Consider the following 15387-nt stretch of genomic DNA (forward strand, 5'->3'; position numbering starts at 1 on the left):
CTGATTATATTTTATATAATAAAATAAATCATTTTTAAAAAATTTATTTTAATGCATGATAATAAAACTTTTAAAACAATCCTATATGTAACTTTTCCGTTTAGATGATATTCACAGATTTGACCATAAAGGAAAGATTTATCGCTCAGTTGTCTATGCGGAAAAAGCTAATGAACTACAAAAGCCAAGCAGAAACTGATTAACTACAATATGTGTCTCCCTAGTATACATAGATAATCACAAACTTTAATTTCATGCATTTTCATTATACTGCAGCTAAATCAACGGAATGTAAAAGCTATTACCCTCTACAATTTCTAAACTGAAGCCCTATTTGAAACCCTGTCCACACAGATACATGCGGATGGAATAAAATACTCACAGTTGTCTCAATCGTTTCCCTTATCGGAGGAGGAATCCATGAAATCCAAAATCCGTTTCATCATCAAGGGCGCATTCTCAGACTTTGGATTCAGGAGATGAAAGATGTGGTTTTCGCCTTCCGTCACAACGAGCTCGACATCTTTGCCCGCCCTTTTTAAGGCCTCGTAATACAATATACCCCGATCTCTTAAAAAATCCTTCTCTGCCACAAATATAAGCGTTCGAAGATACACCAGAGTGGACAGAGCCGGAGAACGGGGTCCATCTGGGTTGCAAAAAGGGTGGTCTCTGTCCGCTCCCACCGGCAGAGAGATACTCCACATTCCATCGACCGCCTTAATAAAACCCTGCACCTCAGCCGCCAATTCGCACTCAATTCGTTCTTCTCCGCCGAAATAGGGATGGACCAGAATGGCCCCTTGGAAACACAGACCATCCCAATTCCTTCCACTGGCACGGATGCCCATCTGGTGCACGATGTTGGCCCCGGCACTGTCTCCTGAAAAGAAAACGTTGCTAAAATCTGCGTGAGAAGCGAGCCACGGATCCACAGACACCCCATCCAGCGCCACTGCTTGACTGTCAAGCCATTCAAGAACACCAAAACAATCGTCATAAGCAGCAGGAAGGCGATGCTCAGGGGCCCTCCGGTACTCCACGGACACACAAATCACCTTGGCCTCTGCAGCTACTTTATTAAGATAGCTGTGATAAAGTGGCGATGCAGCCGATTCAACGCAGAAACCCCCTCCGTGAAAGTACACAAGCACCGGGACTTTTTGTTTTACATCTCTGACCTGCAGAGGAGGGAGATAGAGCCGAACGAAGACGCCTGTATGAGGATCCAACACAACGTCCTTGGATGCCACTTCCTCGTCAAACTTATCATCATGTGAATTAGTGGGTACCGTTCCCCTGTCCATCAAGCGTTCAACCGTCCCATCTTCGTAGACTCTGATAAAACTGGGAACTTCAAATACGATTGGTGAAGACGACGACGACTCCATAATTATGGTGAGACCAGAAGGGAGCAGATCGTAAAATCCCAGAGGTAGCGCTAGATTGCATTCAATGCTGTGAACACATTGGCGGGGATCTATACTCGCTGCATTATTGCACACTCGATGTGCTAAACGACAATACCAGTTCGTCATCGCTGAACTCTTCTTCCTAAAATTTCCATCAATACCAAATTCTTACAGTAGATTCTTTTTCTTTCCACAAAAGTCTTAACAAAAGTCACATCAATATCAGATTCTTAAGGTAGATTCGTTTTCTTTCTACAAAAATCATAACAAAAGACAAACTTCTTCAGGTGGATACATTTTCTCTTTGGGAAATCTCCATTAAAGTCATAAATTTAGTGGTACAGATTCATCATCCTTATTATTAGGGTGGATTCATCGAATATCTTCATCTTTGTACGAGTGTGTAAATTTTAAAATAATATATAAATGTGATGAGGGTCGATCCACTCGAACTTTGTGAAATTATTGAAGTTTACTGTTTAAAGACGGAATAAATTAGTGAAAATTAAAGGATTTTGTTAATAATTTTTAAATAAAAGTGATGGTGTTTAAAAGGGTTAGGATTCTATAGTGTGAGAAAATATTTATTACTCTCTAGTCAAGCTTTCTTATATTAATAGGTGTAATATTTTTAAAGAGGGATATGTTTTTAATTATTAAACTCTTTCATATATTTATTTAATTATAGAATTGAAATTTAAATAGGTGTAACATTTTTAAAGAGGGATATGTTTTTAATTACTAAACTCACATTTCTTTTAAATAGTATTAAATTAGTTTTTTAATTATTTTTAAGTTGTATTAAATTATTTCTTTTAATTAAAGATAAGAAATAGTATTAAATCAGTTTTTTAATTATTTTTAAGTTGTATTAAATTATTTCTTTTAATTAAGGATAAGAAATATAGTATGATATATTATTAAGTAGTTAAAATTTTCAAAGATACTAAATCAAAATTATCAACATTAAGGAACAACACAATCACTAAATGTTCCAAACAAGAATGTTTAATGTATTCAATATTCTTCTTACTTGTGTCCACTAAATAAGAATGTTTAATGTATTCCATATTCTTCTTAGTTGTGTTCATTTTTCTTTGGGTTGTGATATGTCTTATGGCTATAGATTCTAGCTCATTCCTATTTTATTAAGTTTGGATTGAGATAAAATTAATGATGGACAAACTATGAAATAAACGGTCGGTTCTACAAGAAGTGATTAATAATGAATTAATTTAGAATTAACGAGATTTCTCCATTATTTTGAAGTCTCCCCCTTAATGGAGAAATGGATTTTCTTATGAAATAATGCCTCTTGGTCCAAGTCTAAGGCTTATAGTTTTACTTTAACAATTTCATTTTTATTATTCTTAATTTTAAATAGTAACAGTGTTTCTTCGTTTGTTTGTTTCTCTTTAACCGCATGTTACAATTGGGTTGTGGTCTTCTTTTCACAATTTGCGATTCTCCATCACGTTCTTGACACATAGTTTTGTATTCAATACTTACAAATTCTACATTATATTCATAAGTGAAGTGTTGCACTTTACATTTATCTAGTTCTTCTACATTAGATTCATAAGTGAAGTGTTGCACTTTACATTTATGTAGTTCTTGTTCACTTCATTGTTGCCTCATCAATTCATAATAACATCTAATTTCCTTTGTGCTCCAATGCATCAAAATACCATGGATCTCTTCAGATGTATCCACCACATTTTCTATTTCTATGTCATCAAAATTATTTATTGATTCACCATTTTTCTCATTTTCAAGAACCTCCACCATTAAGCATATAACTCCATATGTTGCTTTGAGACCTACATCAATTTTTTCAAAAGAATGTTCAATCCATTCTTTAATAAATTTTATATCTGCATCATAGTCTATTTGAACAACTTTAAACTAACTTGTTTCCTTAATTGTTGATATGGATTTTTCTTCATGTTCTTCTTTCTCTACTATTGTGATAACACTCTCATTATGATTTTAGGTTGCTTCTACTATGAGGGGCCAGATCATTAACCTCTTGGTCGTCTAAAGAAAACAACACTTTATCAATCAAATTCTTTTCAAAAATACCTGCAATTTATTTTCATAAAACAAATATCCATCATAAAATTTTATTGTTATTTCATATTTCTCTTTATCATTAGCAAACAAATTATTGAATTCACCACCCCTACTTTAAAAAGGAAATTAACTTTCTTCAATTCATTAGTTGTTGTTGAGTCCTCCATGAATTTTCTCTCTGCAATGTTTGCTCCTTTTTGTAGATCTACTAACAAATCACATAATGTAATCATCACAGCCAACATGACTACTCAACCACAACTTTGATATTCACAGCCTTGTGATCCTCTTTGAACGAGAAAAATAACACAAATCTGTCAACCTCTAGTGAAAATAGAATTCAATGTGTGGGATCCATCAACCTACAATCTTGAGCTCTATGTGAATGGTGCATTACTTTTCTCATCATCACCAATCATGGACGATCAATCCTGAAATCCTCGGTGATCTTCCCCACAAGTTGCATGAATTTATTTTGGAACTTTCAGATGTCAAGGAGCACCACCATCTTGAGAAAATCAAGTACATGGGATTGCACTACAATCAATCTCCAACAACAACAATCACACACACACTATGATTGTGATCATGATGCTACTTCTAGCACAAAGAACATCTAACATAGCAAGATGACCACATAAATAGGAAATATGGCAACCTTCTATCAATCATCCCAACCTCAACCTCAGAGTAGTAGAGTAAAAAAACATATCCCAATTAGCATTGAATCGTATGGCACAGGATTCAATGCATAGGCAAGAAAAGAGGGTTCAACACTCCTCTAATCATCAGCCAACACCATCAAATAACTATCCAACTCCATAAGAAATTATAATCACTCCAAACACAAGTCCGCATGTCCCTCACCTCAAGTCTGCAACATTAAAACTCGAACGATGATCTGGAACACATGCCCACTCTGCATGAACGCATTGCTGGTAGGCAGTAGCAAAAAAAAAATAGACACCTCCAACGTGGTCACTCATGCCAAAAATGTTTGTTGCATATTGGTTACACGCTCGCTCGCCCACTCTTGTGCTTACTCAACTCACAGAGCCATCAACTGACACTTGGACCTCGGCATAGAAACCTTTACACTAGCTTCATCCTCCAGCTAGATTTGAAAATAGAACAATCTCAAGTGAATCTCATCACCAATTGCTTCAACTCTCATGTCAACACTAATCACTCACAACATAGAAGGTTGATTCCAATAAAAAATAATGGTGACAAGATTTACAGAAGTACAAGAGATTTATAACATCATAACATCTCAAGCCCCAATCTAGCGTAGCTTAAAATAGATCTCTTCTCCCACACTTCTTGCCCACGAGGAAAGAAAAAAATAAATATTCACTTGGGTCGCATGCCACAGAACTTCACAATTTTACACAGGGCACCAAACAAAATACACAAAGTGCACATCTCTCCCAACAACAACAAATGCATGATAGGCTCAACCTCTGCACAATTTCACCCAACTGTCACATGACACTTTGATACCAAGATAAAATTAATGATGAACAAACTATGAAAGAAAGGGTTGGCTCCCAGGTGAGGTTAATTCACCATGAGTGTGTCCACAAAGGACACATCTATTCATCAGGAATAAATCTCTTACATATATAGGATTTCATGTTTGTTGAGGAGTTTGAATAAATCCCTAATAAATAGGAACTGAATCCTAAATAAAAAAATAAAATATCAATGCTCTACAACAAGTGACTAATAATGAATTAATCTAAGACTAACTAGATTTCTCCATTATTCCCAAGTTGTTTATGAAAACTATGCAATAAAATGTGTTATGAGTTTAGATTTTGGAAGTGGCAATATGAGTCTTTATAAAATGAAAGATTAGGTTCAGAAAGTGGTGATATTGGTTTTCAAAACTATGTTTTTTAGATTCAAATGGGAAATTTTGAACAATTTTGAACCCAAAAAATGTTATTTCAAAAATGTTGAATTTTGAAGTACTAAAGTGTCAATTATGATTCCAAATGTGTGGATTTCAATTTCGAAATGGTCAATATATAATTGTTACAAAATGTATTTAAATTGTAATATTTTGAAATTTTTTCTCAATTTATAAATAATATCTAGATTCAGTATTAACATACAATTCTCAACATATTATTTTTGTATGTGCATGCATAATATCATTGTGAAACCCATTCTTAAATATATCATGGTTAAAATGATTCAAGTAAACAAATATAAGTAAGATAACTATCATTGTATTCTAGATTTATGCCTTTTAATAAATACTTAAGGAAACATGGCATAGTCTTACTCTAAAAATTATTTTTAGTATATTCTTGGTATGCTTTACTTGTTGGAAATCCCTTATCATTTATTTTTATTTTCTCTCATATCCATCCTACTCTTGATGACCATGCACATATGATATTATTAAGGTGAACATATTTTTTTGAACTAATAAACTGTTTTTTCTATATTTAATGAAAATTTATACAATTATTTCTTAACATTTGATGTTCTATTTGGTTTCCACCATTAATCCTCTACTTTATATATCTCAATAATAGCCATGAATCTAAGTTAATACTTCGCTTTTTCTTATTCAACCATATCATACAATCTTGATCTAATGATTATACTATGAGCATTTGTCCATGCGCATCATCATCATTTCGAGAGAATTGATTTCAAAGTGTGTTACATGAAGGTATCACATAGTAATGCTTGATTATGGAGATATTTTCCTTCAAATATGCTTCCATAGCTTCATGTGATGTTTTTTTCTTAAATTAGAAATATATTTATATTCGAAATGAGGAATATACATGTTTTGATCATTGAGGGACTATATAGACAATAAGGCCTGAAGCTATTCTAGGAAATAGTCATTATGAGCTCAATATTCCATATGCAAGAATTAAACCCTATTGTGGAGGATAGTAACATTTGTTTAAACCACTTAATCTAAATCGAACTGACAAGCTCAAGTGAAAAATTTGTAGCAAAATTATTTCTTATTTCTTACATTATGTATGCCAAGGCTAGAAATTAGTTGTTGAGTACTCAATGCTTAGGCATAGAGTGTCCAAAGATTTGTATATAGTATCCCAATAAAACATATTTTGATGCCAATATTTTCCCCATCTCTTATCAATATCTTTCTCATAGAAGGAAAAATATGTTTCTAATCCCTTTTCATAATGGACCTAAAAGCCCTACAAAAAAATTGAAAATGCATCAATCATTCAGAAATCCATTCTTTCATCTTTCTACTTAGTGGGTGACTAGTTAGTCTATAAGATTGGAAGGATAAAAGTACTTATACGCATATATCCCATAAATTGGATGCAAGGAAGCTCATAAACTTCCTAACCATTTGATCCGTGAGCTCAAAGTTAGAGGCTATTTCTTGGTGGATCAATTGTCCTTTAATTTAGAACAACAAATCCAACTCACACATAAACTTTCAATCTGGGTAGGATTTTTGTTTCAAGGTGACTGTGAAAAGTTTATGTAGGAACAAATGACAGCCAGTGCTAACCAAAAATCAAAACAAATCATTCTAAGTATCATTCTATTGTAGGCTCGAAATGACCATTCAACATTATAAGGGAGACCACCTGGTCGAGAACTCAAAGTAGCTCCTTTTTCGTTTATAACAGGGGTTCCAACTAGTTAAACTAGGTCCAGTTACCTTCTCTCTATCTCTACTAGCTTATAGTGTGTCATTTTCTTACCAATAGAGAAGAGACATCAAATTAGCCCTCTTGTTAAGCTCAAGCAAGAAAGTGGTTCTTAGGATGATCTAAGGCTAAGCCAAACCACAATTAAAGTTTCCCTTTTTGATAAGAGGACATCTAGAAGTGTAATTATTAATCTAAATGAAAACTAATCCTAGAATCCAAGCAAAAAGAAATAAATCCTAAGCCTATCTTAGTTAGGAAGATGTAGACCTAACCCAACCGAGAGAAAGATATTAACATAATTGGGATTACAACATGCTTGGCTTAAGATGAATATATAGCTAATGAAATAGTTCAATTAACTAATATTATAATTATCAAACATGTTGTTCAAATATCTATTAACAATGAATGATGAACCAATAACATTAGGAAGTCGTTCGTATAATGCCAATGGAAATTAAATTAGAATTAGATGACAGATTTCTGAGTAAATAGTTACTCAGAAATCTCGTTTTAACATATCATAGAAAAAGATATAACTGAGAATAGATCATGGGACAATCATATTAGATAGATAATCTATAAGACAGGTATTCATATTGACAGTAATGCACAATATAACTCCAATTAACATAATTATGTCATCAAGAATGAAATTTCACATTAAAAATAATAGTATTTCTAATACAAATGTCTGCTGCTCTTTTGCTTAAATATGATCTCGTACAATCTCCTCCAAAACATAAACTCTACTGCTAAAAGCAAGAGCTACAATAGTGCAAACTCTACCTCTCATACATAGTTTGGAATGGGAAAAAACAAATCCCAATAATTCTTAGATCTGAGATTGACCCTCTCTACCTACAACATGAAATCCCTATTACAATAGTGCTTTAAGAAAACAACGTTGCAGAGAAGATAGGCCCCTAACATTCTACAAACCACTAATTATAATTACAAAAATGAATTCCAAATAGGAGAGTTGTTGAAGAACAAATTTGCTCCAACAATTTTCATTGGTCGAAATTATTTTTCTTCTCTTGCAAGAGAAATTTCATTCATTCAAATCTTCTCTTCCTCATCTCCTCAATTGTTCTCCTCCCAAAACCAATCAAAATTCAATTAAAATGCAAATTAAAATAAAAAATACCAAATCTGAAAAACAAACATCTTCAATTAAAATTAAAATTAAATAAATAAATAAAAAGAATTATGAGCTTTTTGTTGATCCTTGTAAATATCTTATTGGTCAAAGAGAACATAAACGAATGGATCTGCAATTAACAGAGACTTCAAGCAAATGAAATTAAACTCAAAAAATGAGTTTTTGTAACAAATTTGGAGCTTAATTTTCAGCTAAATTTTAGACTCATTTAATGACCAAATATGGTCATGCAACCACTTTAGAGTTATTCTCCTTGATTTTATCTACTTAATGAGTCATCATGGGCCTTATTTGACTAAGTAAAACTCAACTTATGAGCTCCCAAAGTTAAAGAGTCAAAATTGTTAGAATTCTAGAAAAATTACTCCCTAGACCAAAATTAAGAAATTTTAATTAAAATCTAATCCTAAATTGAATCAACATTTATTACTTAATTAATATTAATTTAATTACAATTAAAAAATTAAATTAATTACAAACTAATTATATACCATTAAAATAAAATTAAAATAAATTAAAAATTATAATAATTACAATTAAAATATATTAAAATTATAATTATAATCAGATTACAATTTAAATATATTACAATTATAATCAAAATATATTAAATAAATTAAAAATCATTTTAAAAATCTTACAAGTGGTTTTAAACCCATGAGAATGGGTTGAAAATAAAGGAGGAAGGAGTTATATGAAGTGGAGGCTTTTACAAATGGGAGGCATAATGGGAAATCAGAGATTGGGGTTTTTTTAAAACACGAAACTTTTAACATAAAAAAAATGTCAATGTCCAATACATATATTGGGATATATGGGAAGTATTTTATCAGAGGTTTTTTTTATATCGGAAGTTTTTTATCGAAAGTTTTTATATCATGATTTTTATCTCGAAGGTTTTTATATCGGTAAAGAGTAAGAGAGGTTGTGAGATGAAGTGGGGCCCACTTGGAATGGGGCTCATCCATTATAAACTAAAGTGATTTGGTAATTAAAAATCCAACGAAATGAACTATAACCACTTTGCAATTTTGAGATTTTAGGTTTCATAATTTATTTTAAAATTGGGAATTGGAACAAATTACTGACATCCCGAAAATCCATAATTTTAATTGTTCTACAATTTGGCTACGGTGATTTTGTAGGACCATTAGTGAAAAATTAAATAATTACTAAAATTTAACTAGGAATTAATATTTACAATCAATTACTAATTTATTTACAAAAAATAAAATAATATATATTTTGTACATTTTTTAACCTAGACGGTAAAAATTATCGAACTTTGGATGAACACCATTTGCAAACCATGTAACCAAATGAGATGAAACAAGTATCGATGGAAAGCTAGCGAAAATTCAAACTCAATGAAATAATCAAAATAGAAATTTGATGAAAATGAAAAATTGGCAAAATTGTAGGACACTTAACCAAAAGAAAATATTAAAAAGGTGATTTAGCCAAAAATTTATGGAAAGGGTCCCCATTATTTGAAATAAATAAGTCAAAAATGGGGGGTTGCATTTTCACTTCAACATTGGGGACACACGGGGAAGAATAAGTTATATTTGGTTAAAATACGATGAACTTTAATTTACCCAAAGGTTAAAAATAATGGATTCCACGAAACAGTCTAACAGTAAAATATTTCCATGGGTCCCACATTAATTAATTAAGTAATATAAGTTTGAAAAGATAAGTACTTAAAACAGAGTGAGTTTAAAATCATGAATCCAAATTTTGGGGAAAGTATATTTTAAGATTACCTCGTATGAAAAAAATAGAAGGTAGAGATAGGAGTTTTTTTATAAAACATATATCCATTGTTATGAATGGTCTTTGACATCGCTTCGTTGCCAGTGAGCCTGAACAGTTCCCTGATGAAGTTGTATTTTACGCCATATAAGCATAGCTCCGCTGTCGGTGAGCATCCATAGCCCCGCTAGGTTTACTTGTATTTCCCATGCTTCCTCTGTTAATCACCCTTCCGTTAAGCGTATTTGCAAGCTTTTAGCTTATGGTGTAACTGAGCGAAAGAGGTAGGTAATAGATACTTGTGTTAATGGATATAATACTTCCATAACGCTGACTCCAAAAACTTTCCCCACGACTATCAATCAGATGTTTTATAAAGTGGAGGGGTGGGACATATTGAATGAGTTAAATTCGGGTCAGTTATTTCCTTGAAAAGGTGAACCATATCAATTATAAAGGATGTGTGTTCCTTCATGAATTTTTTTTAAAGAAATAGGTCTTTATGGTTCCATAAAGATATACCTATAATGATAAATGAAATTCATGAAATTGACAAAGAAAAAATTTCCCATGTCTGCCAACCAATGTTGGGTGAGAAGAATTCCTTCTACACAAATCTTGGTGAAGTCACCAAAACAAACCATAACGAATGTAAAAAAAAAAAACCCAAATTGAAGCAAAAGAGGAAAAAAAACTCCAAAAATGTAAAAATGAAAGGAAACGCTAAAAGAAAAGCTCAAATTTGAAAGACAAACCCCAATAAGACTAATTATAAAATGTCTCAACAAAAGAGTGCAATAAGACAACCATGAGTGTGTTCATCTTATGTTGAGATTTCTTTTCAATGAATTTTATCTTGCAGAGTTATAAGAAATTAGGCTCTGAATAGTCAGGTTAATAGCAGTCATGTGGTGAAATTAAACCAAATGAGAAGTCTCTTCCTATTGTAAATTTTCTTGTTTCACAACAAAACCTGCAATGAAAGCATCTTAACAATTTTTCTAAATAAAAGTAACACTTAAGAAACAAATTAAAGGTTCGGGGACTCCCTAGTCTACCTGATTTTATGAACATCATTACTGCTTCTCCCCAAAAATTGAAATTAAACAAAACAAAGAAGAATGAGTGTCAAATCTAAGCCAACAAGGGTGTAAAAACAACTCATGGAGACCTGCAAAACAAAAATACATATCAGCAAAACTAAAAACAAAACTGGAACTAAATGTATAGAAAAGGAAATGAATGAAAGTGAGCATATGAAACTTACTATTGGGAAATTTTGTTTAAAATTTTATCTGAGAAATATTGTTTTTTCCAACAAAAGATAACCTCTTCTTTTAATTGGATTTTAAACTACGAATAAGTTGAACTTTTTGAAATTTCATTGACCCAAATCATCATTTATTAAATTTGAACTAACGAAAGCATTAAACTAGAAAGTGATGTCTCACGTTCAAGGACTCAAAAGTAAACCAAGCCTATCAAAAATATAAAATGAATATATGCTTCTTTATTAATTTCAGTGGGAATTCTCCTCTTTATGTTTCAGATTTCATATTCACTCCATGATTTTCATAAAATGTCAAGAATAATGACCAAGACCCAAACAATGTAATGCATATGTGTAGATGGAGAGCTCTTGAAATTTTGCATGCTAAATATAGAGTGATATACCAAAATTCAAATATAAGAGAAATCAAACATGATTTAACCATGATCTATTATCTTTTCTTGTTCCAAATTCCTTACCAATTCTTGTATTAAATAGTGGATTCTCAAGAGTGCCTTGAAAAACAAATGAAAATGCACACTAAAAAATGACTGAGATAATAAAATGGGCATCCAATAGTGGGACAAAGGAAAAAACAAAAATAAATCACAATTGATGAAATGTTCATTAGCCAGGAAAATTGTCGAGAAGAGTAAAAAGAAGTATATGTGCACATACTATGAAGAATGTATGTCCCCAAAGTAACAAAGTTATCTCAAGAAATGAATGTTTGGATTTGATGAAATTATAATTAAAATACATCCAAGCTCTTGACCAACATGATAACATCAATGTCATTATATATAGAGAGAGAGGACTTCAAATGATCATAGTGAAACATCATAATGCACTGATCAGAGACCTACGAGGATACTTAACTCAATATTTTGAAGTTTTGAGGTTCTGAGAGAATCAAAGTGAAAGGTAAGAGCTCTGGTAAACAAGATTTCTGAAATGGGAGCAATTCTAGGATAGATAAATTTCCAATAAATAATTATTTTGTTATTTAAATGTTTTCAACGGAATTCATTTTCGGAGATTTAATTGATTTTCACTTCCAATATCAGAAGTCCCTATATATAAGAGTCTTGAATATTAAAAGAAAGCATCAGGAAACAAGACCTCAGAATAAAAGAATTTTAGAACTTTTCATAAATAAAACTTGCAATAAATACATATACGATAGCGAATGCATTTTTAATGTATCATGTGGGAATATTGATACATCGGGCATCCAAGTATCGGAGATAAACTATTTTGTAATATTTTATAAAATAGCTCCGATGTAATATAGAGTCTCAGAGTCTTACAGTTCAAAGCCACGAAGAAAGGATCTCAGAAAGGTTATGAAACAAAACGCATAGGATCAGGATTCATTGCGATTTATAAGTGAAAGGCTATGAATCCTGTCGGAAGAAGAAACATGACTAAAGTGGATGTAAAATGAATGAGCGCAATGGAAAGGTTTTAACTCTACCGGAAAATGTAAGATTCAGAATAGGAAGAGATAAAATCATGGATAACATCATTTGCTGTAAGAGGTTTGTGAAATTTTTCCTTTTCTTGTAGCAAATCTGAGAAATAAAAATTCTAATCACTTCAATTCAGTTGCATCAATAAGAGACGGAATATGATTATTGACTCATATTGCTAAATTTGCAAAGAAAGTAAAATATGAATAGAAGAAAAACTATAAAATACCCAGATTCTGGTGAAACAACAAATACTTCCGTGGACATGTTGTAGATTCATTACTCCCTTTATTTTTAAAGCTAATTAGATTTTCTTATGAAAATATAATCTCCAAAGAAAGTCAACAAAGACCTGCGAGAGAAGAAAAAAATAAATAAGAGGTAAATTAATAAAAATGAGAAATTGACAACAGATGAAGATGAACATGCCAATGCATACTTGGAAGAGTTTAGATTGTAATTTTACCTCATCAATCTTCAAGTTCTCCCATGCATTTCTCAAAATTTTCATATGTTCAAAATTGTTTATTTATTTAATTAAAATGCTAAGTAATGAGATATTGATTTGCATCTACTTCAAAATAACATTGAGAGACAAGAGTGAGAAAAGTGATTATACATAAATTCTTATGAATGAAAAAATTGAATTTCTTAAGAATTCTTGATTGTAAAAGATTCGTTGGAACTTCATCCTTCTTGATTTTCTTTGTAAATTTCAACAATGTGATAAAGCTTCTCCAAGAAGAATAAGTAGGCGTAGCATAAGCATAATTTGAGCAATAATACTTTTTGAACACTCTTTGTTGGAGAATGGAGCAAATGCAAGGGAGTTTCATTGGCTCATTATATGTTTTATACTTCCAATGTAACCATTCAAATACTTTATTTCCTGCTGGTATGTAAAGGACAAACATCAGTAACAAAAATACAAATCTAATTAAATCACTAAATCTGAATGTAATATTTACTCTAATTACTAACATATCTACAAGAAGCAACTTATTTACAATCACCTTCTCTTGAAATGCCATTCCCACCTAGATTTCAATTGGATCATATAAATATAGATGGATTTCCATTAATGATTGGAAGAGTTTCAAAGGAGAGGATAACAGGTCAGATTGTGGAAACACACTTTTAGATACGATGGCCTGCACAAAATTGTAAGTCTTATGTACATATGTTAAATTATTAATAATATTTTGTGTAGGAAAAATTTCCAAATGTCATTCAAATGGGTCTATGAAATATGGATGGAAATCAACTACATTCAATAGAAGATCATTAATTGAATCAGATTGTTGGTCATATTGTAAATATACACTCTCTTGTTGGCACTGCTTTTGAGAGGAAAAGATCAGGTGATAAGAGATGAACATCAATTGGAATTGAAAGAGTAATGGCTCTTGATTTTCATGATTATGATTTGAAACTTCATTTTCCCATTTAGGCAATGCATTAATTGAATGTTTAATATTGAACTGTTCAATATGCTAGCTTAAGATATCTAAAAACTGAAAAATGAAAACAGAAAACAAATCTGAAATCAAACAAAATAATTGAAGGAAAAATAATAAAAATCAAATCACTATTTACAATAGTATTACAATTATTGTTACAGCACAACTGAGACTAGTTTGAAGTAATTTCCTCTTCACAAGAATTGACTAGAATAACGAATTTAGAATGATTACCAACACCAACTTGTGAATTAGAGAGAAGATCATGACTATGAATAGGAATGAGCGCTTTATCATCATAAGATTCATAGATTGGGATGAGTTATTGAATTCTAAAATTATGAGTATGATTAAATGTTTGAAAATGAGTGTTAATTGGAACAATTTATGTATTCAGTTTCTCTTCATTTTCAAGTATATTTTGATTTGGAACATGATGATTTAATAGGGAATGAGACAAATCAACATCCTCAATGTCAAAGAAGTCATCATAAAAGACTTCAGAGTTTTCACTAGTGTTCTTTTTATTTTCATCTGATGTATCAAAACAAGAAGGAATATTAAGCAAATCTTGATCAATGTCAAAAGAATGACCAATAATTGTCTCTCTATATTGATAAAAACTAATAGGAAATTCATTTATATCAGCCTCTCTGTTTTCTAGAATAACATTAATGGGAAGAGGAGATAAATTGCTATTAGAAAAAATATCAAGATAGAGGTAAAAATGAGAATTGGAAGCAATGAATTTGAAAATATATCTATTTTCTTATTCTTGTAAATTTTATCCATTGCAAATTTCACATTCTAGATTATTTACTTGGCTAATTGTGCTTTCTTGAAGAATGTTCATTGGCTGCCCTGAATTTAGTATTTGATCAACATGATTATATTCAACAATTTCTTTATCAAAATTCACATTTTTGTAATGTTCAATTTGTGCTTGCGGTTTTTGATTTTCATATTTTGAGGCGGGTGGTCTTTCAATTTTGTTATTGTTTTCTTCTTGTAGTCGATTATCACATTCTTGCAAGATTTGTGATAATGATTCATTAGCATTATTATAATTAATATTGTAAGAGGTGTGTACTAGATTTAATAATTTATCATAC

General features: G+C 31.4%; 1 pseudogene; it reads right to left on the minus strand.

Annotated features, from left to right (window-relative positions):
* Positions 1–234: 234 nt before the first annotated feature.
* On the minus strand, positions 235–1575 carry LOC149239659 (2-hydroxyisoflavanone dehydratase pseudogene; annotated as a pseudogene).
* Positions 1576–15387: the final 13812 nt, after the last annotated feature.

This window comes from Pinus tabuliformis, chromosome 8, assembly GCF_031772625.1.
Source record: "Pinus tabuliformis cultivar Carrire ecotype Pingquan chromosome 8, CPIR1, whole genome shotgun sequence".
NCBI lineage: Eukaryota > Viridiplantae > Streptophyta > Pinopsida > Pinales > Pinaceae > Pinus > Pinus tabuliformis.